This window comes from Sorex araneus, chromosome 3, assembly GCF_027595985.1.
Source record: "Sorex araneus isolate mSorAra2 chromosome 3, mSorAra2.pri, whole genome shotgun sequence".
NCBI classification, from domain to species: Eukaryota; Metazoa; Chordata; class Mammalia; order Eulipotyphla; family Soricidae; genus Sorex; species Sorex araneus.
Window position 1 is genome coordinate 93431726 of NC_073304.1, and position 24838 is coordinate 93456563.

Below are 24838 nucleotides of genomic sequence, written 5' to 3' on the forward strand. Positions count from 1 at the left end.
CAGCTCTCTGCTCAGGAGGTTGCTGGGGGCGGGGGGTGGGGAGGGAGGAGGGCACGCAAGGCAAGGGACCAAACCTGGGTCTCCTGCATGCAAAGTCTATGCTCAGCCCATTGAACAATCTCTGCAGAACCTCTGAGCATATTTTTAAATGATTAAAGTGAAATGAAAACTTTCAAAATAGATTTGCCTGTACATTTCACTTGAAATCTACATTTCTTCATTATTTCCTCAAACTTCATGTGAAGCAATAGATGAAATTGGATATGGTTGGGAGAAGCAAAAAAACTTATGACCATTAAAATATTTTAAGTATTTTTATAATATCTTAAATGATTGTTACTTCAGTTAAAAATTTTCTCAGGTTTAGCCTCACATGCTGGGGGGAAAGGCAGCTCAGATAGAGAAGGGAACACCAAGTAAAGGATGTTGAAAGGACCCATTTGGGTTGAAAGATGCGTGCCGAAAGTAGACTGTAGACCAAACACGATGGCCACTCAATACCTCTATTGCAAACCACAACAACCAAAAGGAGAGAGAATAAAAGGGAATGCCTTGCTACAGAGGTAGAGTGGGGTGGTGGGGGATGGAGTGGGGGTGGGGGGAAGGATGCTGGGAACGTTGGTGGTGGAGAATGGGCACTGGTGGAGGGGTGGGTAAACGATCATTGTATGACTGTAATGCAAACACGAAAGTTCAGAAGTTTGTAACTGTACCCCACAGTGATTCACTAATTAAAAAAAATTCTCTCAGGTTAAACAAAAGCTAAAAAACTGTTCTAAGAATAATATGAAGTTTAGCTACCTACTACATAGGAGTGCTAAAAAATGCCTTGGAAAATTGCTCCGATAAAGTTTAAGAAGGGAACCAAGTTAAGGCCAGAGCACAGGGCAATTGACTTTCATACAGCTGACTTAGATTCAGTCCTGAGCATCCCTTATGGTCCTCTGAGCCTTGCCAAGATTGATCCCTGAGCACAGATACAGGAATAATCCCTGAGAAGTGCCAGTTGTGGTTCTTCTCTCCCCATGCGTCTGTCAAAAAAAGGACCAAGTTATAAACAGTACATAATTATAAATAGATATGGGCACAATAAAATGTAAACATTTAAAAATAGCAACCACTGTTTTTATTATTTTTTTATTTTAACAGCAGAACATGCTCACTTTAAAATTTAATAGCCATATGCAGATTACTGAATTCAGATCCAGAAATGCCAACTGGCAACTGAAATAATCCCATGAAAGGGAGAAGTTTTTTGTTGTTTTGAATAGTATTTGATAAGGGGGGGTATGGAATCATGTTAAATGTTTCTTAAATAGCTGAAAACCCTAGATGTAAGCAGACCACATTACGACTGCTTGCTCTCAGTCTTACACTAAAACTTAATGATGAATGTTGAATAAATAGGAAAGAGTCGAAGGATTCAGAGAAAGTTGAAAAACTGTCGGTTTTACAGGATGTTCTTGCTGTGCACTGTCCCATGAAAATCAAAAGGGTAAAATAAGATTTTATACACAGCATAAAAAAGACTTATGCTATATATGTATGGATCCATCAAGAACTAAAATGTCTGATTTTGTAAGCAAAAAGAAAAATTTTATGAGTCAGAAAGAGAGAGACAGACATAGAAAGATTGCACTCATCTGTGGAGCATAGAATAATAAGACTAACACCCAAGATTAGTAGAAATAAGTACCAGGAGGTTGTCCCCATGGCTTGGAGGCTGGTCTCTCATTCTGGGCAACTCAGAGAAGGGAACACCAAGTAAAATGTGGTCAGAGGTCATGTGAGGGAAGGGTGATGCGTGCCGAATGTAGACTAGAGACTGAACACAATGGCCACTCAACACCTTTATTGCAAACCACAACACCTAATTAGAGAGAGAGAGAACAAAAGGGAATACCCTGCCACAGTGGCAGTGTGGGGTGGGGGGAGATGGGATTGGGGAGGGTGGGAGGGATGCTGGGTTTACTGGTGGTAGAGAATGGGCACTGGTGAAGGGATGGGTTCTCGAACTTTGTATGAGGGAAACATGAGCACGAAAATGTATAAACCTGTAACTGTACCCTCACGGTGATTCACTAATTAAAAATAAATAAATTTTTAAAAAAGAAAAAATTTAAAGCCATAGAAAACTTGCCTCACAAAAAAAGGAAATATACCCACAATGCCTTCAACTGTAGTATTTTGAGGACCTTGAAGTAGATGCCAAGAAGTGGAACTGCTGAATCCTATGGAAGCTCAATCATTGGGTCTTTTGAGAAGTCTCCAAAATGTTTTCCAGAGTTAAAAAACATTTCAACACCAGTGAATGAGGATTCCCTTTTCTTTATGTCCATGCCAATGCTGATTATATTCTTTCTGATGTGTGCTAGTCTCACTCATGCGATGTGATATCTCATTGTTTTAATTTGCATTTCCCTGGTGATACTGATGGAGAGCATTTTTTAAATACCTTTTAGTCATCTGTATGTCTCCTTTCAGGAGGCATCTGTTTATCTCTTTTCTTCCCTTTTATGGGTTGTTTGCCTTTGTGTTGTTAAGCTTTACAAGTGCTTCTTGGATATCAACTCTCTGTCAGATGGGTGTTGGACAAATATTTTCTCTCAGTCTGTGGGGGCGTTCTTTTTATTCTATTCACTGTTTCTTCTGCAGTACAGAAGCTTCTGAATTTGATGTAGTTCCATTTGTTTAGTTTTGCTTGTTAGCTTGGCCACTGGCATTGAGTCATTCAAGATGCCTCTAGAATCAATGAATCAAGAGCTCTGTCCATGTTTTTCTCAACATAGTTTATGGAGTCAGGTTAATGTCAAAGTCTTTAATCCTTTTGGAATTGAATTTTGAGTACTGCATGAGATAGCAAGCTCTTCTCCCCCTCTTCCCCTTGGTAAGGGCTAATCTGTTTTCCCAGCACCATTTGTTGAATAGGCTCCACTTCAGACACCTAGATAACTTTGTCAATAATTAAATGTCTATATACCTGAGTGTCTGTTTCTGAGACCTCAATTCTCTTTCATTGGTATGAAAGTCTCTTTGTCCTATACTGTCTTGACTACAGTCTTTTATAGTAGAATTTAAAGTTGGGGAAGGAAACCCCTTTCATCTCATTTACTGATCATTTTGGCTATTCTGGGAGTTTTATTACCCAATTATAAGTTTTAACAGCATTTAGACTATGTCTCTGAAAAGATGCTATGGGTACTTATTTCTATAGAAGCTGCATTGAATCTATGTAGTGCTTTGGGTAAGATGGCCATTTTGACAATATTAATTCTTCCAATCCATGAACAAAGGGTCTGTCTGTTTCCATTTCACTTGCACCTTCTTTTATTCTTTTAGGAGTGACTTATAGTTTTCTTTGTATAAGTCTTTCACATGTAATAATACTAATAATAACTGTTATAGTTGGCAAAATAGCATTCCTTAATATCCAGTGGTAGTCTATCTGCAACTAAGAAGCATTGTACCACATCCATCACTGTTGGGGTCATTATTCAAGCACCAGTAGGTTGCAACATGAAGCACTCACTAATATGAATCATTATCAATGCCTGAGTACTTTGTACTCTCAGTTCAACTCTCTGAACACAGCACAGTATCTCCAGCTGCCTCTCTGTAGCACCTCAGCTTGTCACAAGATTCTATTAGGAACTGCAACTCTTTGACATCATCACCCTTTTCCTGTTCATCAATCCTGATGACTCTTCACTTCCTTCTTATCCAGCTTATATGCCATGGATAATCATTAAAACTACTCCCTTATATTCAACCCAATTCCATTCTCCTTCGATCTTTACACATTTTCTGCCTGGAAGAACTCACCCACACTTACCTAGCTACCTCACTGCTACCATTTTTTCCCTCTCTCCCTCACCTCACTGTGGTCACAACACGCTTGTGATTTCTGAAAAAGTCAAATACATGCATACCCCAGGGCCTTTATACTTGCTGGTGCTCTGTCTGTGAAGTGCTACTGTTCAGATCCACAGAAATCTTTTCTTTTGTTATGCATTTGACCAAATGTCAGTTTATCATAAAAAAAATCCTTTCCTGAGCATCCTAGAAAAAACATATAACATACCTATATAGAATTAAGCTCAATTATTCATTTTTTATTGTCTTACTGCCACTTTTCACACATATGTCAAATTTCTGTTTACTTGTCTAATTTCTCCAAGAGTTAAATTGTCAGAGTAGAGACTGCCATTCCCCCCCAGTGTCTAGAACTCTGCCCAGGACATAGTAAGTGCTCAACAATATTTTTTAAATGAACAAGAATAACAACTATAAATGCATATGATTTCCTACCATAAATGAAAACTTAATAAAATCAAATTATTACAATCTGAGGGGGAAGTTTTTCTTGGCCATCACACCACTTTTTTTGCAGTTATAGTATCTGATATGACATGGACTACAAACCACAGAAAAATTAAAATAAATCTCAAGCCACAGAGAAACAGAAAGCAATAATTAAGGGCTAGGAACTGGATTAGACAATTAGTCACCCTTTGCTTGGCCAGAATGGTTGTGAGTACCATGTCAGATATGAGAGAGATCTGGGTTTGAATCTAATGTCTGGTACCAGCCTTATTATCCTGAGCAAGTGAGGTACTCTGATTCTAAATTTTCTGATCTCTAAATGTGGCTAATCCCATACAGCATTTGTAAGAATTATGTGCCATGGTGTTCTTTAACTATTTTTGGCATAATGTTCTTAGTACAGTTCCTGACATATAATAAGCATTAAACATTTGCTGGCTGTATTTGTTATTCTAACACATTGTTGTACTACTCTTCGGCTCACCATAGCACATTTTATTAAGTGACACAGCAGTTGCATACACATCCTCCAACAGAATTCTCTCAGGGCTAAGGGGCCATTTGCTGGCTCCTAAGGTTCTTCACACTGTGGTTAGATAGATACACTTAGCACAGATATACACACTATACCATTAAGGGTTTTGCTCATTCATAACTCAATGAGAAATACACAAATACTTGTGAGAATAAGTAAACCCTTACTCAGATGAGACCTCAATTCCATGACCTACACAAACCCACTTAGAGCATGTTTTCTATATGCTTCCTGTTTTTATTCAAACACTGCAAGGAGCTGATGACAGGTCCCTGTTATGAGCCTAGGGAGGAGTCTCTATGCTGACTGGGTGAGATTCCACTGCGGGTTCCATGATGTTCTTATTCAACATTCTGGTTGATCTGTAATAGGGCATCCTTCACTTTGCTTCAGCGTTTCTATCGCTATTCTGGAGTCTAGTTTATGCACTTCAAAATCCCTGAGTTTTGAGTCTCCTTATAAATACCATGAGTAGCTAAGTGATACAAAGGTCCGTAACAATCCCTTTCTTCTTAATCTGTTAAACATGCTGTAAAACAAGCTATTATGCCAAGGTAACAGAAAACAAGATAAGCACAGAACCTGATCGCCCTTCTGGGTGGTTGAGTCTAATAAAGAGCAAAGATATTGAACTCTGTGTGTGGTGAGTGTATGGGGTGGGGTGATGGGGGAAACGGGTAGGGTGTGTGCGCACACACAAGTATGTGTAAGAACTGGAATGAGTGGATTATAGTGTTCTCTGCAATTCTCAAGAGAGGCACCACACCCCGATTTAAAATACCAGGAACTTAAAGAAATTACATTTAAAGAAATGTTTTGCAAGCCTTTTGACCATGACCCACATTAGAAAAACAATTTAGAGCACTACTCAACACATACATACCATAACAGAAAACCAAAATGGCATTCCATGAACAATTCATTTTTCTTTTTTACTTAGTTTTCTATACTTTCTCTTACTAGTAATTACCTACCCCATTGATTTTGTGCTCCTTTAATTAGTGATAGGGCAAATTTGAAGACTACAAATCTAATGTGAATACAAAAGATAAGCATCAAGTAGTCAACTCTGTAAAAGTAGATTCCCAGAAAAAATATGTAATAAACAAAGCCCCATAATTGAATTCATTTCCTCTTATCCTCTTAGCCCTTATAATCAATTGGCTGTTCAAATTTTTACTTTCTTCTAGGATAACTTCCTCCATGATGAGATGCGAAGTTTGAAACTACAATTCCCAGATTCTCTTTCAGCTAGTGTTACATCTGAAATAGGCTCTGCAAATGAGCAGCAGTACCATGATTCGAGATTTGGAATTGAGTCAGACCTATCTTGCCTTAGATTTTAGATTTTTTTTTTTTGTGCTCAAAGCAAGGTCTTCAAAACAAGGCATCTGCAGAGAAGTGGTCAGGCACAGAATTTTGTTATCCATTTATAAGCTTTGTCTACTGAAAGATACTTATTTTCTGTGGTGGCAATAACGGCCTGACTCTTAGATTGGGATTCTGAAAATAAATTTTTTGATATAATTAACATACTTGCTTGTATTCTCTGATATACATCTCCGTCCCTCTTGGAGAGCCCGGCAAGCTAGTGAGAGTATCCTGCTCACATGGAAGAGCCTGACAAGCTCCCCATGGTGTATTCGATATGCCAAATACAGTAAAATAACAGGCCTCATTCCCTTGACCCTAAAAGAGCCTCCAATCGTTGGGAAAAATGAGTAAGAAGAGGCTGCTAAAATCTCAGGGCTGGGATGAATGGAAAGGTTACTGGTGCCTGCTGAGTAAATCGATGAACAACAGGATGACAGTGACAGTAACAGTGAATATCATGATAACCTGAAATTTCTGCTCTCTTTCAGTGACTGTAAACACTTAATTTCTTATGCTAAATATCTTCTTAAAATACTTAAGTTGTATCTTGAGTCAGGTTTTTCAGATTCCAAGATGAAGATTTGTATGCAAGTGATTTATTAAGGCAGTTATTTTAGTAGAAACCATGAGGAGGGGAGGGGGATGGAAATGGGACTGAAACAGAGAAGAAGCCAAGAGAGGGTATGACTTTAAACATGGGTCTAACCTTAGCCAGATTTCACAGAAGTGCTGTGGAGGTAAATTAGTTGAGTGAAGATTACTAAGATTTAAAATCCTCACACTACTACTAGTTCTGGTCTTAAGTAGGCCATGGAATGCTCTGGGTTTATAGACAATAAGGCTCCAGAAGCCTAAAGGCAGTACTCTGTAGAAATGAGGGTAGTTAAAAACAAGGGTTTACAGAAACTGGGAGCAGGATTCACAAATGCCTGAAAAAGCATACACATAAGGGTGGGAGTAGGAGATAGAAAAATAAACACAGGTGCTAAGGTGCTTTCCTTGCATGTAGCCAACACCATTTCAATCTCCAGTACCACTTCTGGTTCCCTGAGCACTGCCAAGAGAGTACACACCAGTAGTAAACCCTGAGTACCTCCAGGTGTGGCTCCCAAACAAACACAAACACACAAAAAAAAATACGAGGAACTAGAAGGACTATGGAGGATATGGGTTCCACAGGGTAATTACCAAATCTGACAGAGACAACGAGCAACAAAGTTCACCAAGTTACTGTTTGCTCACTTCTACTCATTATCATATAGACTATAATAACACATGCTAAATACTGAATTTGAACCTACAACCAAAGTACGTGTTTCCAGAATTGTTCTCTTGTATGTAAACATTAAGCAAAATCCTGGATTCAACCCTTTAGACTAACTTTTTCTACCTCGGATGCAGAATTTTGGTCAAGTGTGGAGGTATTTTCTCCTATTTCCATAGATTTCTAGAAAGAAGAGAAGAAAACAATAGTAATAATTTTTTAAAAACTCCAAAAACAATAGCAGGCACTCAAGCTATCAAAGGATCCTGTCATCCTACCACACAGAGGAAGTGTGGAGCCATATTAACTTCAAACTCCAATGTAAAGTTTATGCACTACTAGGCCCCCTGGGGAGAGAGATAGAGAGAAAGAGAGAGAGAGAGAGAGAGAGAGAGAGAGAAGGAAGGAAGAGGGGGAGAGAAGGAGGAAGGAAGGAAGGAAGGAAGGAAGGAAGGAAGGAAGGAAGGAAGGAAGGAAGGAAGGAAGGAAGGAAGGAAGGAAGGAAGGAAGGGAGGGAGGGAGGGAGGGAGGGAGGGAGGGAGGGAGGGAGGGAGGGAGGGAGGAAGGAAGGAAGGAAGGAAGGAAGGAAGGAAGGAAGGAAGGAAGGAAGGAAGGAAGGAAGGAAGGAAGGGAGGGAGGGAGGGAGGGAGGGAGGGAGGGAGGGAGGGAGGGAGGGAGGGAGGGAGGGAGGAAGACAAAAAGAAAGAAACCCGTGTCATAGTTGAGAGAATATGATCTATTTATTTATTTATTTATTTTGCTTTATGGGTCAAACCCGGCGATGCACAGGGGTTACTCCTGGGTTTGCACTCAGGAATTACTCCTGGCGGTGCTCAGGGGACTATATGGGATGCTGGGAATCAAACCCAAGTTGACTATGTGCAAGGCAAACGCCCTACCCGCTGTGCTATTGCTCCAGCCCCCAAGATTTACTTTTATGTGCCTGCCATAGAGGCAGGCTGGGGAGCAGGAGTTGCAGGGTGTTGGGAGAGAAACTGGGGACACTGGTGCTGGGAAATGTACACTGGTGGAGGGATGAGCGTTGGATCATTGTATGACTGAAACCCAACCATCAACAACTCCATAATGGTCTTTCCTGGTGATTCAATTAAAATATTTTAAAAAGTAAATAAATAAGAGGCAGAGTGATACTATAGCAGGTAGGGCATTTCCTTGCACACTCCTGACCCTGGTTCAATCCCCAGCACCCCATATGGTCCCCCGAGCACCGCCAGGAGTAATTCTCGAATGCGGAGCCAGTGGTGACCCCTGAGCATCACTGGGTGTGACCCAAAAAGTCAAAAAGCAAAAAAAATAATAAAATAAATAAATAAAAGTCCAGGGAATAAAAATAAGATTTATTTTTATGCAATACTATTTTTCCCAAAGTACTTAAACTTTAACTTACAATTTGATAAGCAAGCTTTGCTCAAGTTTACAAATTCTCTTCTCTTTTTCTGACCTTTAACTTTAAAAATTAGAATAAAGAAATTAAATGTATGTTTTTAAACAGCAGATGTAAAAACTAATTCACTATATTATTACTTAAAACACTGGTATTCTTTCTTAATTTCTGTTAAAAATTTGCATCCAGTATCTTGCTGATAAATATTACAAAATATTTGTCAAAAAAAATTTTAAAAATACCAATTAGGAACTTACCAACATATATCAAGAATAAAACATGATGATAACATGGCAGCAGTTTAAATTTTGCCATGCTAGTTCCTTTAGAAAGTTTTAACAGATTACTTATATCTAGGTATCCCGGCACATTCCTGCCTAGTTGGTCCCATAAACCATGACCTCCAGTAAACCATGAACTCCCACAAGTAAGGGGATGCCATGGCATTCTCCCTAAGGCGGCCTAGGAGACAGAACCCAAACACAGGTGCATTTCTTGACTGTTATATCTACTGGCACATGCTGAATAAAACTTCTGTCTTTCCTTATGTGGTAAAAATTATATTTCTTATGTTCAGAGACATAGAACAGGCTATATTGCTTTGCATATAGCCAACTCTAGTTGGAAACCAAGCACCACATGTATGGTACCCAGAAAAATTCCCTGAGCACAGAGCCAGGAAAAAGCCCAATTTTCTCCCCCCAAATTATAGTTCTTATATTTTCATAGACTAAGGATGAGTGAAGGGTGGAATGGGATAAGTGGAATGGAACCAGGATTCAAGGTATCTTTTGATTTATACAATCCTGGAAACGCTTTGCTTTTGAATAAAGGCCATTCAGAGAAATGGAACCTATTTGAAAAAGATGGTCTTACTATAACTGTCACTGTATCACTGTCATCCCGCTGTTCATTGATTTGCTTGAGCGGGCGCCAGTAACATCTCCATTCGTTCTGTCACGTACTAGTATAGCCCGATGGTGTACTAGGGGCTCTTTCAAGGATCAGGGGAATGAGGAACATAGTTGTTACTGTTTTTGGCATATCGAGTACGCCATGGGTAGCTTGCCAGGCTCTGCTGTGCAGGAGGGATAGTCTCAGTAGCTTGTGGGCTCTCCGAGAGGGATGGAGGCTTTTGGAGTGGCCTCTAATCGCCTTTACAGGTGTTCCCAGTCTATCAAATGTAAGCTTTTGGTCACTGGCATGTTGTGACGATCTGCACACTGACAAACATCTGCCTGCATCTCTGGGCAGCATCTGGAACATCTGCAGTCTCAGGTTGATCTCCTTGAGGTTGATAGGCCAGGGCAAGCTGTGACACTGCATCCATTAGGGATGTCCATCAGGAATCATGCGTAGAGTTCCAGCAGGGATCACGCATAGAGTTCCATGCCTGGCGTGCTGAGCCACGTGGAGAGGGTGAGCCAGGTTCGGGAGAGTGCAAAAGGTTCGGGTGGCGTCAGCACCATTTTGCCTCTGTCAAGATGGTCTTACAAACCATAACAAAATACTATAGAGGTAACAAAATACTATAGAGGGGCCAGAGCAATAGTACAGTAGATAGGGTGTTTGCCTTGCATGAGACCAACACAGGTTCGATCCCCGGCATCCCATATGGTCCCCCAAGCACCACCAGGAGTAATTCCTGAGTGAAGAGCCAGGAGTAACCCCTGAGAATCGTTGGGTGTGACTCCCTCCAAAAAACAAAAACAAAACAAAATAAAGTACTATAGATAACAGAAATACTATAGATAACAAAAATCTGTCACTGTCACTGTCACTGTCATCCCGTTACTCATCGATTTGCTGAGCTGGCACTAGTAACGTTTCTCATTGTGAGACTTATTGTTACTGTTTTTGGCATATCCAATACACCATGGGTAGCTTGCCATGGCATATTCAATACGCCACGGGTGCAGGCTCGATACTCTCGGTAGCTTGCTGGGCTCTCTGAGAGGGGTGGAGGAATCACAGTTTGGCAGCGTGAAAGGTGAATGCCCTACCACTGTGCTATCACTCTAGCAAATACATAAAATATTTATGAGAGAATGCTAAATAAAACAAGTGCAACCATTTTTAATATCCTTGTAAAGGATAATTTTCTAAGGAACTATTAACCACTCAGTAACCATTGCTGCACAACAAATTCAACAGTCTAAAATCATAACCAGTTATTATAGTTCAACAAATTATAGTTCATAATTTGTTCCATTAGTATGTTTCACATACATGAATGTATGTGAAAACTTTCTGGTTCTTTTTTTGGTCTTGCTGGGCTCACTTTTTTGTAGTCATCTGTAGGTTGACTAGACATGTCAGCTAATCTTGGTGGGGCTATGTAGCTGTTTAGGGTTGGAGAACTGTGATGTTTCATTCTCCAACAGGTGAGCTTAGGCCTATTCATGAAATAGAGGTGGCAGGATTCTGAGAACAAGAGTAAAATCACTCCAAGATATTTGAGACACAACCTTGGAAATGATATATTGTCATTACTATCAAATATTACTGTACAAAACAGATTACAAATTCAGCCCACTGGCTCAGAGAAATCTACTTCTTAATGTAGCTGTAGAGTTGCACCATGAGGCAGGAGGGTATTGTCAAGTCTACTGATGTAATCAAACTACCACAAAAATTGTGAAAGAAAAAATCTGGATATACCATGAAAGTCATGAAAAGGATGGCCTAAGAACTATATTCAAATTTTGCATCAAATCCAATTTGTTCCATTAGTGACTTTTTTCAAATACATGAGGGACAAGGAATTTCAGTTATCATAATGGCATGCAGAAAGCAGAAAAGCCTTACTCTTTTATGAGCTGGCATAACGGTGATATTGACATATTAAAAAATCAAGATCAGCATTACTTGTGATTATATATCTAAAATTATTGACGGATACATTAGCAATAAAATATAGACTAATAACAATGATATAAACCACATAGCCACATAATTTATAGAAAATTAAATAACAAAAAATCTATTAAGATGATAGCATCCATCAAAAAATGCACTTCAGTCACTGTAACTAAATATGAAAAATTCATTTGGTAATATTTATCATTTAATTATTATTAAAGTCACTGTCACTGTCATCCCGTTGCTCATTGATTTGTTCGAGCAGGCACCAGTAACGTCTCTCATTGAAAGACTTATTGTTACTGTTTTTGGCATATCCAGTATGCACGGGTAGCTTGCCAGGCTCTGCCACGCGGGCTCGATACTCTCGGTAGCTTGCCGGACTCTGAGAGGGGCGGAGGAATTGAACTCAGGTCGGCTGCATGAAAGGCAAATGCCCAGCTGCTGTGCTATCACTCCAGCCCTATTATTAAAGTAGGAATTAAAAACGTTTATGTAAAATTGTTTAGGACCAACTTCTAATATGAAGAAACATGTAACAACTTGTTGGGTAAGAGTATAGTTTTTGTGTTTTAGAAGAAAAGAAGGAATGCCCATGGATAATTATTAAATACGTTTAGGAAATGATAAGTACATGATAAAAAGTTGTCATTAATTATTTGTGAAGGAAATCTCCTTAAAAGGGAGAGACAAAGGTAACACATGAGAGACGATTTCTCATACTTTCACAGGCTTCTTTAGAGAAAGGAGAGTCCATCCCATTAAGTGAAAATACAGAATTACGCCACCCAAGTTGGGATGTGGAAATCCCAAAATGGAAAGCATATGGCAAAAAAATGTAAAGCAGTGTCTTTATTATACATATTTCAGTGCTCCAAATATAGTAATATATTTCCAAAATATACCTCATCAGAACTCTGCCTTAAAGAAATTGAGTCTTTTAGAAGTATTGATGCAAAGACATGTCCCTTTCCAATTAGACATAAGTCAAGAATGAATCCTGTATCACTTTGATTTAACGTCATTCTAGATACTATGCAGCTGTCAGGAAAGATGAAGTCATGAAATTTGCTTATAAGTGGATTAACATGGAGAGTATCATGATAAGTGAAATGATTCAGAAGACAAGGAACAGACATAGAATGACAGCACTCATTTGTGGACTATAAAATAACATAGCTGAGACTAACAGCCAAGGACAGTAGAGACAAGGGCCAGGTAGATTGCTCCATGGTTGGAAGACTGCCTCATGAGCTGGGGAGAAGGCAGCTGGGATAGAGGAGGGATCACGAAGCCAAAGATGCTTGGAGAGATCACTCGGGATGGGAGATGTGTGTTGAAAGTAGATAAAGGACCAAACATGATGACATCTCAGTATCTGTATTGTAAACCATAATGCCAAAAAGTAGAGAGAGAGTAAGAAGGAAATTTTCTGCCACAGAGGCAGGTGGTGGGATGGGGTGGGATGTGGCAGGAGGGATACTGGGAACATTCGTGGTGGAAAATGTACATGGGTGGAGGGATGGGTGTTCAATCATTGTATGACTGAAACTCAGACATGAAAGCTTTATAACTGTATATCACGGTAAGTCAACAACAAAATTTTTTTAAAGGTTAAAAAAATAAAGTCATTCTAGAATTGTCACTAAGACAATCAGAGAAGCTAAGAAAACAATACAAAACAGCAACCACAACAAAAACATGTAATATAATTTGAAAAGGAAAAAGTAAAAAATAAATATTATTTAGTGCTGGTGATTGTCTACTTATAAAATTTTTTAAAAACTAGATAGCAGTTTAAAAATATTTAGAAAATGGGCTGGAGCAATAGCACAGCGGGTAGGGCATTTGCCTTGCATGCGGCCAACCCGGGTTCGATTCCCAGCATCCCATATGGTCCCCTGAGCACTGCCAGGAGTAATTCCTGAGTGTAGAGCCAGGAGTAACCCCTGTGCATCGCCAGGTGTGACCCAAAAAGAAAAAAACAAAACAAACAAACAAAAAACTGTGTTCTCCTTAAACACATATCTTGCTTGCTTGTCTCTCTCTAAGTTTCATTCAATAAAAACTATCTTGCTTCACTAAAACAAGTTAATAAATAAAAAACATAAGCATTTAATACTACAATCTTTTATCAAAACTGTTCAAAATATTTTCTAATTCTTCTTTGGAAGTGTTTTCCCTCTTTTACCATGAAACAGAAGTATATTTGTTTAATTTCTACGTATTTGAAATTTTAGTGGCTTTTTTCCGTTATTGATTCATAGTTTAATTCTTTCATGGTCAGAGAATATACTTTGTACAAATTAAATTCTTTACAAAGATAATACAAACATATTGAATATAAACAATTAATTCTAAAATGACTAAAATAATTCAAAATTGCATCTTAGATAATTTCATTTCCTACTTGATATTTATTGAAATGTTTATTAACAACTTTCTCTTTTGTGTTCTTCCTTGTCAAACCAAGCACACTTGCTTTCCTCTTTGAGAGCCTCACTCATTTCAGAACCACCATCTGAAGTCTACAGTTTTGAAAAATTCTGCCTCTTATATACAGATTCTCTCCCTCAGCCTATAACAACCCCAAGATAATAATCCTTAGGGCTCAGTAATTTCTGGAAGGATATTCCTCCAACCCAGAACTCTGGAAAAGGTACAATGGTATCAATGCTCCTACTTCTGTGAGCTTTCCCTCGTTTGTCCCAAGATCCTATGGCCTCAACTCACAAAGAGAAACAGCTCTCCCAGGGAAAAGCCATTTTCACTGATTCTGATCTAAAAATAGTGGGCATCTCATTTATAAACATATATAATAAATTCTAATTAAAACTACAATAAAACTATTTGCACAAATGGCAAAAATGAAATATAATGCCTAGAACCGATGAAGAGATAAGTTAATGATAATAAAAATATGGTGAATGTACAAAAGATATACCCATTATGACTCCAAAAATTTACTTATGAAAATCTATTTTAATAGTTAAATAAGTTTCTATAAATAAGAGTTCTGCTACAATATTGTTTACATCAATAATAAAGCAGGCATGTATAATACAATACTATGCAATCGTTAAACATTATATGTATGGCTATAAGCTTAACTGACTAGCCATAAGACTTACCAAGTATATTTCAGAGACCACATACTCTTGTATTTCATCCCCTAAGATTTTGATTCAGTAATTCTAGAATCAATCTTTTTAAATTTCAACTTCAGAGGTGATTCTGACACAAAATAATTCTAAGGCAGAATTCCTCAATTACAGAGGTTTGTTTCACAGTTATCTGAATTATAATAATGTTAAATATTGTTACCAGAACTATGGACACGAATGGCACATAAAATAATATCCAGAAGCAAATAAATTTAAGAATCTACTCTATGAACCAAGCAAGATTTTTACACCTTTGGAGAAAGGATTATTACTCAATATAAAGAATTATCACATCCTAGCTCCTTGAAAATATGACATGTTGACCAAAAATACTTCCAAGGACTAAAACTTAAATGTAAAAATTAAACTATAAGAGTGTACACATATATGAGAAAATAAAGAAAAAATCTGGAAGATTCCTACTCAGGACTTGTCCAAAATGAAAAGTCTTTTCTTTGTACACATGAATTCTCAAAGTCAAGATAGAACCTGGCATGGAGCTGGAGAGATATTACAGCAGGTAATATCTTGTCTTGGGTACTTGTCTTACATAGACAAGTACCCAAGACAAGCTGGTTTGCTCCCTGGCACTACATATGGTTCCCGGAGCACCACCAGGAGCTCCACCCTGAGCACAGAGCCAGGAGTAAGCTCTGAGCACCTCCACACACACACAACCACACACACACACACAAAAAAAAAAAAACACTGTGGCAGAATATATTGAAATAACACAATTTTATCATTACCTTTTAGACATCCAAATCACACAACTTTATTTGAGCCAGAGAGCAAGTGGTCAATCTTCAGGCAATTTAGCATTGGAAAAGACTCTTTTCCCAGCCTAAAACATTCCAACCTGAATAATTATCACAGTAGATAATAATCTATAGCAGATGGATATGCTAATACTCCCTATTGATTTACTTCCTTTCCTTGTACCTTTGAGGGAAATCCAGCCGGTTAATTCCAAAATAAGTTAGTCCATACTATATAATTTCTTTCATTTCTTCATAATTATCACAAAGAAGCAGAACCTATAACTGACATAAACACTGTTTAATGGAAGAAATGTAAAAGATGACTTGGGATACTAGTCTGATGAAGGAACAAATAGCTCTTTGTTTGCTGAATGAAAGGCCTTTTATTCCGAGAGACAGACTTTTCATGTTATGGGTAAAACAAAAGCAAGCAGTAAAGTCACCTCCATCCTTTTGAGGCTCAGTAGGAAGAGAAAAAGGTGAAACCCTAGTCAAACAAGGGTCTAAAGGTCACAGTTCTGGACACTTTTTATAGAATGAATCTAATGGCAGATACATCAGTAGAGTTGGTCTTAGAATCGGTGGGACCCCAAGGAAAAGTACTCCTGCCATGTGTGTCAAAGGTGTTAAATGAGTTTTAAAATGGGATTGATTCCTTTCAAATGTCCCTGACACCCATTGGCCACAGCAGGTGAGGATGAAGTATCATGGAGCAGGCTCATGAGGCTTGGGGCTGGCTTCCTGTAGCTGTTGGACCAGATGTATATGATATTGGCCATTTTCAGGAGTAGACAGGACCCTAAAGCATTTACAGACAAAACATTATAATGTCAGGAATCTGCTTCAAAGTGAAGTTGTGTATTAGGGAGGAAATAAATAAAACAATTCACTACTGAGTAAACACTACAGTTTAATATTTCAGATGTACTCAAAGTTAAAACTAGTGAATGGCAGTCTATGTGTATAAGTTCTATATTTATAAACCAGAGACTTTATTTGGTCCAGAGAGTTATTATTAAATTCTCAAAGCAATATCAGTTCCCAAAAGGAGATTCTTTGAAACCTTCCACAAAAATGCAGCCTAAAACCCATGGAAAGGTGAAGTTGGGTCACTTTATTCCAGTATCAACTCAGGACATGGTGGGAGGTCTTGACAAATACACAGCCAGCTATCAATCCACAAGAACTCTGATTTTGTTCCCCTCAAACCCATGTAGAGCAGCTTTCAATTCCAATGAATAAGCAATCCCTTGCAGCTTATTCTAAGAGGCAAATCCAATCACGACAGCCTGATTTCTATCAGCCAAGACACTGATAAGTCTTATTTCAAACTTTGGGACTTATCCCCATTTTTTCCACTTAGTGTGTTTTCCAGTGTTGCTAACCAACACGTTTTGAAACCACCTAAATGGGTTTTGAGATCACTCAGGCCAAGGCGTTACTATTATGAGAAAACCAAGAGTTTCATTTTCTAAGGCAGTGGTTATTAGGTGGAAAGTCTGCCGAGACCCAAAGTCCCCAAATTACTATCTTTATTTCCCCTTTACTCTAATTTTAACCAGAGGTCATTCTCATTAAAAAGTCTCTGGGGTCTCTGATAAATGTAAGTTTTATACTTGCTGAGAGCTCCTTGGCCCTTTCCTGTGGCTGCAAGCATGCCAGTCACCCAGCTGCTATCAATTAACATTCCATCAATTTCTCTGTCAGTTTGGGTTAGGCTTGACTGAGTCACAGGTATAGTCTACTTGGCAATATTTTGATCTCCCAGCATGCTCGCCATAGTAGAGTTATAATCTATAATGAAGTCTTCATTCAAAAATAAAACATTTTATTGAGGACTTCTTAATAAATGAAAAACACTTCTTAATAAACACACTTATCTGAATCCAGTGACAGAAACTGATTGTTCTAATTACTGAAGACTAAACTAATTTCCAAAAATATATAACTAAACTGTGCTAGAACAAGAATAATAATTTTGGCATTTATTTTCATTATGTGAGTGATAGAAAAAGGAAGTAAAAAAGAAAGAAAGGAATGGAAGGACAAGAGGTAAGAAAAAGAAACACAAGTGTTTCTCATTACAGAGATAAGAAAAGGAAATACTATATACGCAAGAAAAACAAAAAGACAAGAAGAAAACCAAATGAACAATAAAAAATAATTGAAAAAAGAAAAACAACAAGGAAGAAAGGAAGAACTAAAACTTAAACATTTTCTCCAATATACTGAGCTATTAAATAGTCAAAAGTTTTCTCCTGGTAGGATACTCTGAAAAACACTGGATAATAGATACACATGTTAAAAACCCACAGACCATTAAATGAACTATTGATATTGCAAGAAAGCTAAGAAAATTAAAGAGATCCAAAATTATAAGAAAGCATGAATTGATAACGTGGGCCAAAGCTGAATCCAAAGGTTGAACAAAAAACAACAATCAGTTCCTGATAGAGTAAGAAAAGGGACTTAAGAGCAAAATCTCGATCTCAATATGGTATGGGGCTGACAATGTTTTTCTTCCAACCTTTTGGTTCTCTTATGATATAGTTGAGACTTCAGTGGTCATTTAAATCACTTCTTATATGCAATGTATTGTTTTTCTCTATTTCCAAGATGTTCTCTTTATCTGTCATCTACAGCAATTTTACTGTAGTAAAAGCTCTGACTTGAGGTTTAGAACTGTATATTTAAAATTTACACAAAATTACTTATTAAAGGAGCACTACTTATTAAAATGTTTCCTGTGAAGTTCAAGGCATCTTCAAAGATGAAACACCATTGACCAAACAAGTGGAAGCAAAAATTAACAAATAGGACTACATTAAACTAAGAAGCTTCTTAACAAAAATTGGTAAGAAGTTTCTCACCTCCAAACACACAGTGACCAAGATACAAAGACAGCCCATGGAATTGGGAAAACTATTCACCCAATACCCATCTGATAAGGGGTTAAAATCAAAGATATACAAGGCACTGGTAGAACTTTACGAGAAAAAAATATCCAACCCCATCAAAATGGGGAGAAGAAATGAACAGAAACTTTCTCAAAAAAGAAATTCAAATGGCCAAAAGGCACATCAAAAAATGCTCTACATTACTAATCATCAGGGAGATGTTAATCAAAACAACAATGAAATATCATTTCACGCCACAGAGGCTGGCACACATCCAAATGAACAAAAGCAGCTAGTCCTGGCATGGTTGTGGAAAGAAAGGAACTCTCATTCATTGCTGGAGGGAATGCCAACTGGCCCAGTTTTTATGAAAAATAATATGGACATTCCTCTAAAAACTAGAAATTGAGCTCACAGTTGACCCAGCAATACCACATCTGGGAATATACCCTGGGGGTCCAAAAATACACAGCAGAAACACCATCTTCACCTCTGTGACCATTGCAGCACTATTCACAACAGCCAGAATCTGGAAACATCCCGAGTGCCCAAGAACAGACATATGGATATAGAAACCACGGTACATTTACACAATGGAATACTACACAGCTGCTAGGAAAAATGAGGTCATGAAATTTGCCTACGGAATCGTACTGAGTGAAATGAATCAGAAGAAGAGGGACAGATATAGAATGACTACATGTATTTGTGGGATATTAAAAAAAATCCCCACAGTATGAAACTAATATCCAAGGCCAAGGAAAATGGGCGACCAGGAGGACTGATCATTGGTTGGCCAATGGTGTGGGAGATGGAGAGTAGTTGAGATAGATGAAGGTCCATTATGACAATACTAGCTGAAAATGATCACTCTGGATAAGAACTGAGTGTTGAAAGCAGGTAAAGGGATATACATGATGACCTTTTCAGTACCTGTATCACAAACCATAATGCTTAAAAATGAGAGAGAGAAAGAGAAAGAGAGAGAAGAAAGATTCCTGCCATGGAGTCAGGGTGGGGTAGGGGAAAACTAGGTACACTGGTGCTGGGAAATTACACCAGTGGATGGATGGGTGTTGGAATATTGTATGACTGAAACACAATCATGAACAAATTAGTAATGCTCTATCTCACGATGACTCAATAAAATATAAATAAATAAAATGTTTCCTGATCGAGGCTGGAGTGACAGCATGGCAAACAGGACATTTGCCTTGTACACAGTTGACCTGGGTTCAACCGCAGTCACGCCATATAGTCCCTTGAGGCTGCCAGTAGTGATCCCTGAACACACCAGGTGTGACCCCAAATTTTAAAAAATAACTTTTAAAAAGAGATGCCTCCTGTTCTCTTTTCCATCTTTCTTCTGAGCTTCTAAATACATAAACATTAATTTTTGTTTTGTTTAGGTGCCCCCCCTTGCTAAGCTCTGCACAGAGGGATCACTTTTAGTGGACTCAGGGCACCACACAGGGTGCTAACGATCAGATCCAAGTCTGTTGCATGCACCTAAGCAAGCACCTTAGCCACTGTACTGTCTCTACAGTCCCTCAAATGCGTATACACTAAACCTCTTGAATATTGTACCACAAATCCTTGGGATTCTTGGAGTCAGACAGATAGTCCAGCAGGTAAGGTGCTTGCCTCGCATGACATATGGTTCTCCAAGCACCACCAGGAGTGATCTCTGGCACTGCCATGTATGGCAAAAGCTCTCCCCATGCCCCAAATCCTTGAAATTCTATTTCCTTTTAGTTTGGTTCCATTTATTTCATATGAGACAATCCTGGTGAACTACCCATTTTACAATTGATCTCCTGCCGCTGTCTCCGGATATTAACACCATCAGGTGAATGTTATTTTTCAGGTAATTTAATTTCCAATTAAAAATAGATTCCTCTTATGATGTATATCCTTGATAAAATATCCTATCTCCCTGATCTTCTGCTTGCTTCTCTGCCATTTCAGGTAAGTCTCACCTCTAGCTGACATCTCTGGGCCTACTCATGAAGGGGAAGCAGGGCCAGTTCCTCCTGGGTGGCTCCCAGCAGCCTCCACAGCCAGTCTATGCCACATTAGGGACCCATGAGCACAGGTCCTTCCTGATCTTCTGCTCACTGTTCCACTATCCCAGTTAGGCTCCTGGTCATTCTGTGAGGATGAGCAGATGAGAAAGACACCTCCATCCTAATCCCTCAGCATCTTCCAAGGCAGTTAACTCCCAAGACTTACCCTCAACACAGCAAGAAAACTAGAAAACCAATGGGGAAAAGACGCAGAAGCCCATCTAGTGCAATGAGCAAAAACAGTATCGTATCACTGAAGTCATGATCAACACCAATCAGCTCAGTATATCCTCAATGTTTTTATTAACACCACGAGGAGGATGATCATTGAGCTCAGAGGAATGACAACACTGAGAGTCAGCAAAGCACAAGAAAGTGTGAGTGAAAATGAAAAAAGCCAAACTGCTACAATCAGAAATGACAGAAAAAAAAATATTACGTGCTATTAAAAAAAAAAAAAACAGTGAATCTCTAAATAGCAGAATAATAGCAGCCAAGCAAAAGATCAAGGAGCTCCAAGATGAGGATGAAACTGCTAGGAAACCATAGAAGGTAAAAAGTAGTCCAAAAAGAAGTGAACATCATACCAGAAAACTATGAGATGAGTTCAGGAGAAAACAGTAGCACTCTAGTCCCGTTGTTCATCAATTTGCTTGAGCAGGCAACCAGTCTCCATTGTGAGCCTTGTTGTTACTGTTTTTGGCGTGTCGAACACGCCATGGGTAGCTTGCCAGGCTCTCCGAGAGGGACAGTCGTCAGCCGAGTGCAAGGCAAATGCCCTACCCGCTGTACTATCGCTCCAGCCCCTCTTTCTTTCTTTCTTTCTTTCTTTCTTTCTTTCTTTCTTTCTTTCTTTCTTTCTTTCTTTCTTTCTTTCTTTCTTTCTTTCTTTCTTTCTTTCTTTCTTTCTTTCTTTCTTTCTTTCTTTCTTTCTTTCTTTCTCTCTCTCTCTTTCTTTCTTTCTTTCTCTCTTTCTTTCTTTCCTTCTTTCTCTCTTTCTCTTTCTCTCTTTCTCTTTCTTCCTTTCTTTTTCTTTCTCTTCTCTCTCTCATCTCCTCCTCCCCCCCCCCTTTCTCTCCTCCTTCCTTTCCTCCCTCCCTCCCCTTTTGGGCATTATTGTTTGCAATACAGATACTGAGAGGTTATCATCATGTTTGCTCACTCACCAGTTTCAGCACAGTTATCCAGAGCAATCATTTCCAACTATCTTTGTCATGGTGGTCCCTTCTCATTCCCAAAGGCCTTCTCCCTTAGTAGTTGAGGCAGACTTTCAACTGTGGACCAATTCTCCTGACCCTTGTTTCTCCTGTCTTTGGATATTAGTTTCATATTATTTTTATATCCCACAAATGAGTCCAATAATTCTATATCTATCCCTCTTCTTCTAACTCATTTCACTCAGCATAATACTCTCCAAGTTCATCCATTTATAAGCGAATTTCATAACTTCCATTTTCCTAGCAGCTGTATAGTATTCCATTGTGTAGTCATACCATAGTTTCTTTAACTAGTCGTCTATTTTCGGGCACTAGGATTGTTTCCAGATTCTGGCTATTATGAATAGTGCTGCAATGAACATAAAAGTGCAGATGGCGGGGCCGGAGCGATAGCACAGCGGGTAGGGCATTTGCCTTGCACGCGGCCGACCCGGGTTCGATCCCCGGCATCCCATATGGTCCCCCAAGCACCGCCAGGAGTAATTCCTGAGTGCAGAGCCAGGAGTAACCCCTGAGCATCGCTGGGTGTGACCCAAAAAGCAAAAAAAAAAAAAAAAAAGTGCAGATGGCATTTCTGCTGTGTATTTTGGGGCCCCATATTGACTTTTTCGGTATTTAAAAACAATATTTCTCAGAGTTGATAATGGCGATTTTGAGATAGTCAAGTAGAAGCTTAATCAAGCATTTTTGAAGTGATGCAGCTTATAATACTGGGAAATTCCTGGCATCCCACATGGCTCCCTGAGCAATACAAGGAGCAAGTCCTGAGTGCAAAGCCAGGTGTAACCCCTCAGCATTGCCGAACAGGAAATGACATTTATTTGGAGAAAAGAAAAAGTAAATATTATCTGGAGAATAATAATGAAAGTTTCAGGGGAATAAAACTTTATAAAGTGAACTTAAAATTACAGACCAAGAAATATAGACTGAAATATGAAAATATCTATGCCAAAATCCACGTCTGTGCCCATCAGTGGTAGGAGGAAGGCAAATCAGGACTTGCTTGATCAGTATTTTCTTTTTTAGGCATTCTTTTTTATTATTATTTTTGGGTCACACCTGGAGATGCACAGGGGTTACTCCTGGATCATGCTCTCAGGAATTACCTCTGGCGGTGCTCACGGGACCATATGGGATGCTGGGAATCAAACCCAGGTTGGCTGCGTGCAAGGCAAAAACCCTACCTGCTGTGCTATCACTCCAGCCCCAGTATTTTCTTTTTTTAGTCATTCTTGTTAACACAAAACCTTTCACTCCTTGTGGAAGCTCCTCCTCTCACAGAATTTTCTAAGCCCAATAATACACTAGCTGAATTTATTTCAAATTTCTTCTAAAGCCAATGGTTTATCTTAGTCGATGAGCACCTCAGTGGATGGGAATAAGCTTTCTGTATCCATGGAAACTACATGTTTATATGTTCAATATTGTCACTGGGGATAAGATCCATTTAAAAACCAACTATATGGGTCAGCGAAATAGTACAGGAGATAAGTCACTTGCCTTGCAGGTGGTGCAGCAGTTAGGATCCAAATTCAAATCCCTGACACCATGTGATGGTGCCATGAGCACTACTTGAGGTCACTCCTGCGAAAGAGCCAGAAATCACCCCTAAGCATCATTGGATATTGCCCCCCAAAACAAAAGCAAACAACTTAACAACAAATGGTGAGATCTTGGATAAGTCATTTCTCCCTCATGGTTCTTTTTTTTTTTACCCTGCAAAATGAGGAGAGTGAACAAATAGCTTTAATTTTAACCTTTTTGGAAATGGAAGTTTTATATATCCGCATAGATAGTCCACAGAATATAAGTACGCTTGAAATACATTTTTAATAACTTTTTCCTCTAAAATCTCTTATACTATACTGAGGGTATCATGTACTATATAAAAATCCACTAGAGGGGAGTAAAACATTAGATGAGAGTCTACCACAATTTAATGTAGGTATCCTGTTTAAATTATTTTGGTAACTATTGCCTAAGGCTTATTGTTCCAATCAATCCCTTGTAATTGCTTTAAAGCTCAAGGATGTGAGGTAATCTTGATTTTCATGTGAAAATCTTCTGTAGTGTATTATCATACCTGGGGCAAGCCACTCACAATGGAACAAACATACACATTCCTAGTCTTTCTATTTTCAACTGAGTTACAATGGCCTATAGTCCTTAATTCAGAAGTACTTCTTGACAACTAGTTCTTCCTGAAAGTCAAGAGCAACGTCGGAGTTCCTACCCCTTTAATTTAAAAATATTTTAAGAGCCCTCAGAACAAGAATTGCCTTCCAAATTCCTTGCACCTGGAGGGGTGAAGGAAAGATTCCTTCTGGGGGTCCCCTGGAGTGAGGGTTATTAGAGACCCATGAATCACTGCCTTAATGCTTTTATTTTGAGGAAATACAGCTTCAGTGGGCTGGAGCGATAGCACAGCGGTAGGGCATTCGCCTTTCATGCGGCTGACCCGTGTTCGATTCCTCTGCCCCTCTAGGAGAGCCCGGCAAGCTACTGAGAGTATCGCGCCCGCACAGCAGAGCCTGGCAAGCTACCCGTGGCGTATTGGATATACCAAAAACAGTAACAATAAGTCTCTCAATGAGAGACATTACTGGTGCCTGCTTGAACAAATCGATGAGCAACGGGATGACAGTGACAGTGACAGCTTCAGTATAATTTTTATCTCTTTCACAGTAACGTTTTTACAGGAAAATCTGGGCCTCTGGTTCATTTTTCCAGGAAAGGGGAAGAGGGAGAGAAACAGGGGTCCCAAGGAGTATCAGGGTCCCAAGGGTCAAGTATCAAGAGGACCCAGTCACACATTTCTTCATTGGCCAGGTTTCTGAATTTCTGCAGAATGACAAAGCTGAAATTGTATGTGCTTTGGAGTGAGTTGGAATAATCTTTGAGAGATGAATTAACACTTGTGTGATTTGAGTTATATAATATATACATATATATATATATATATACACACAT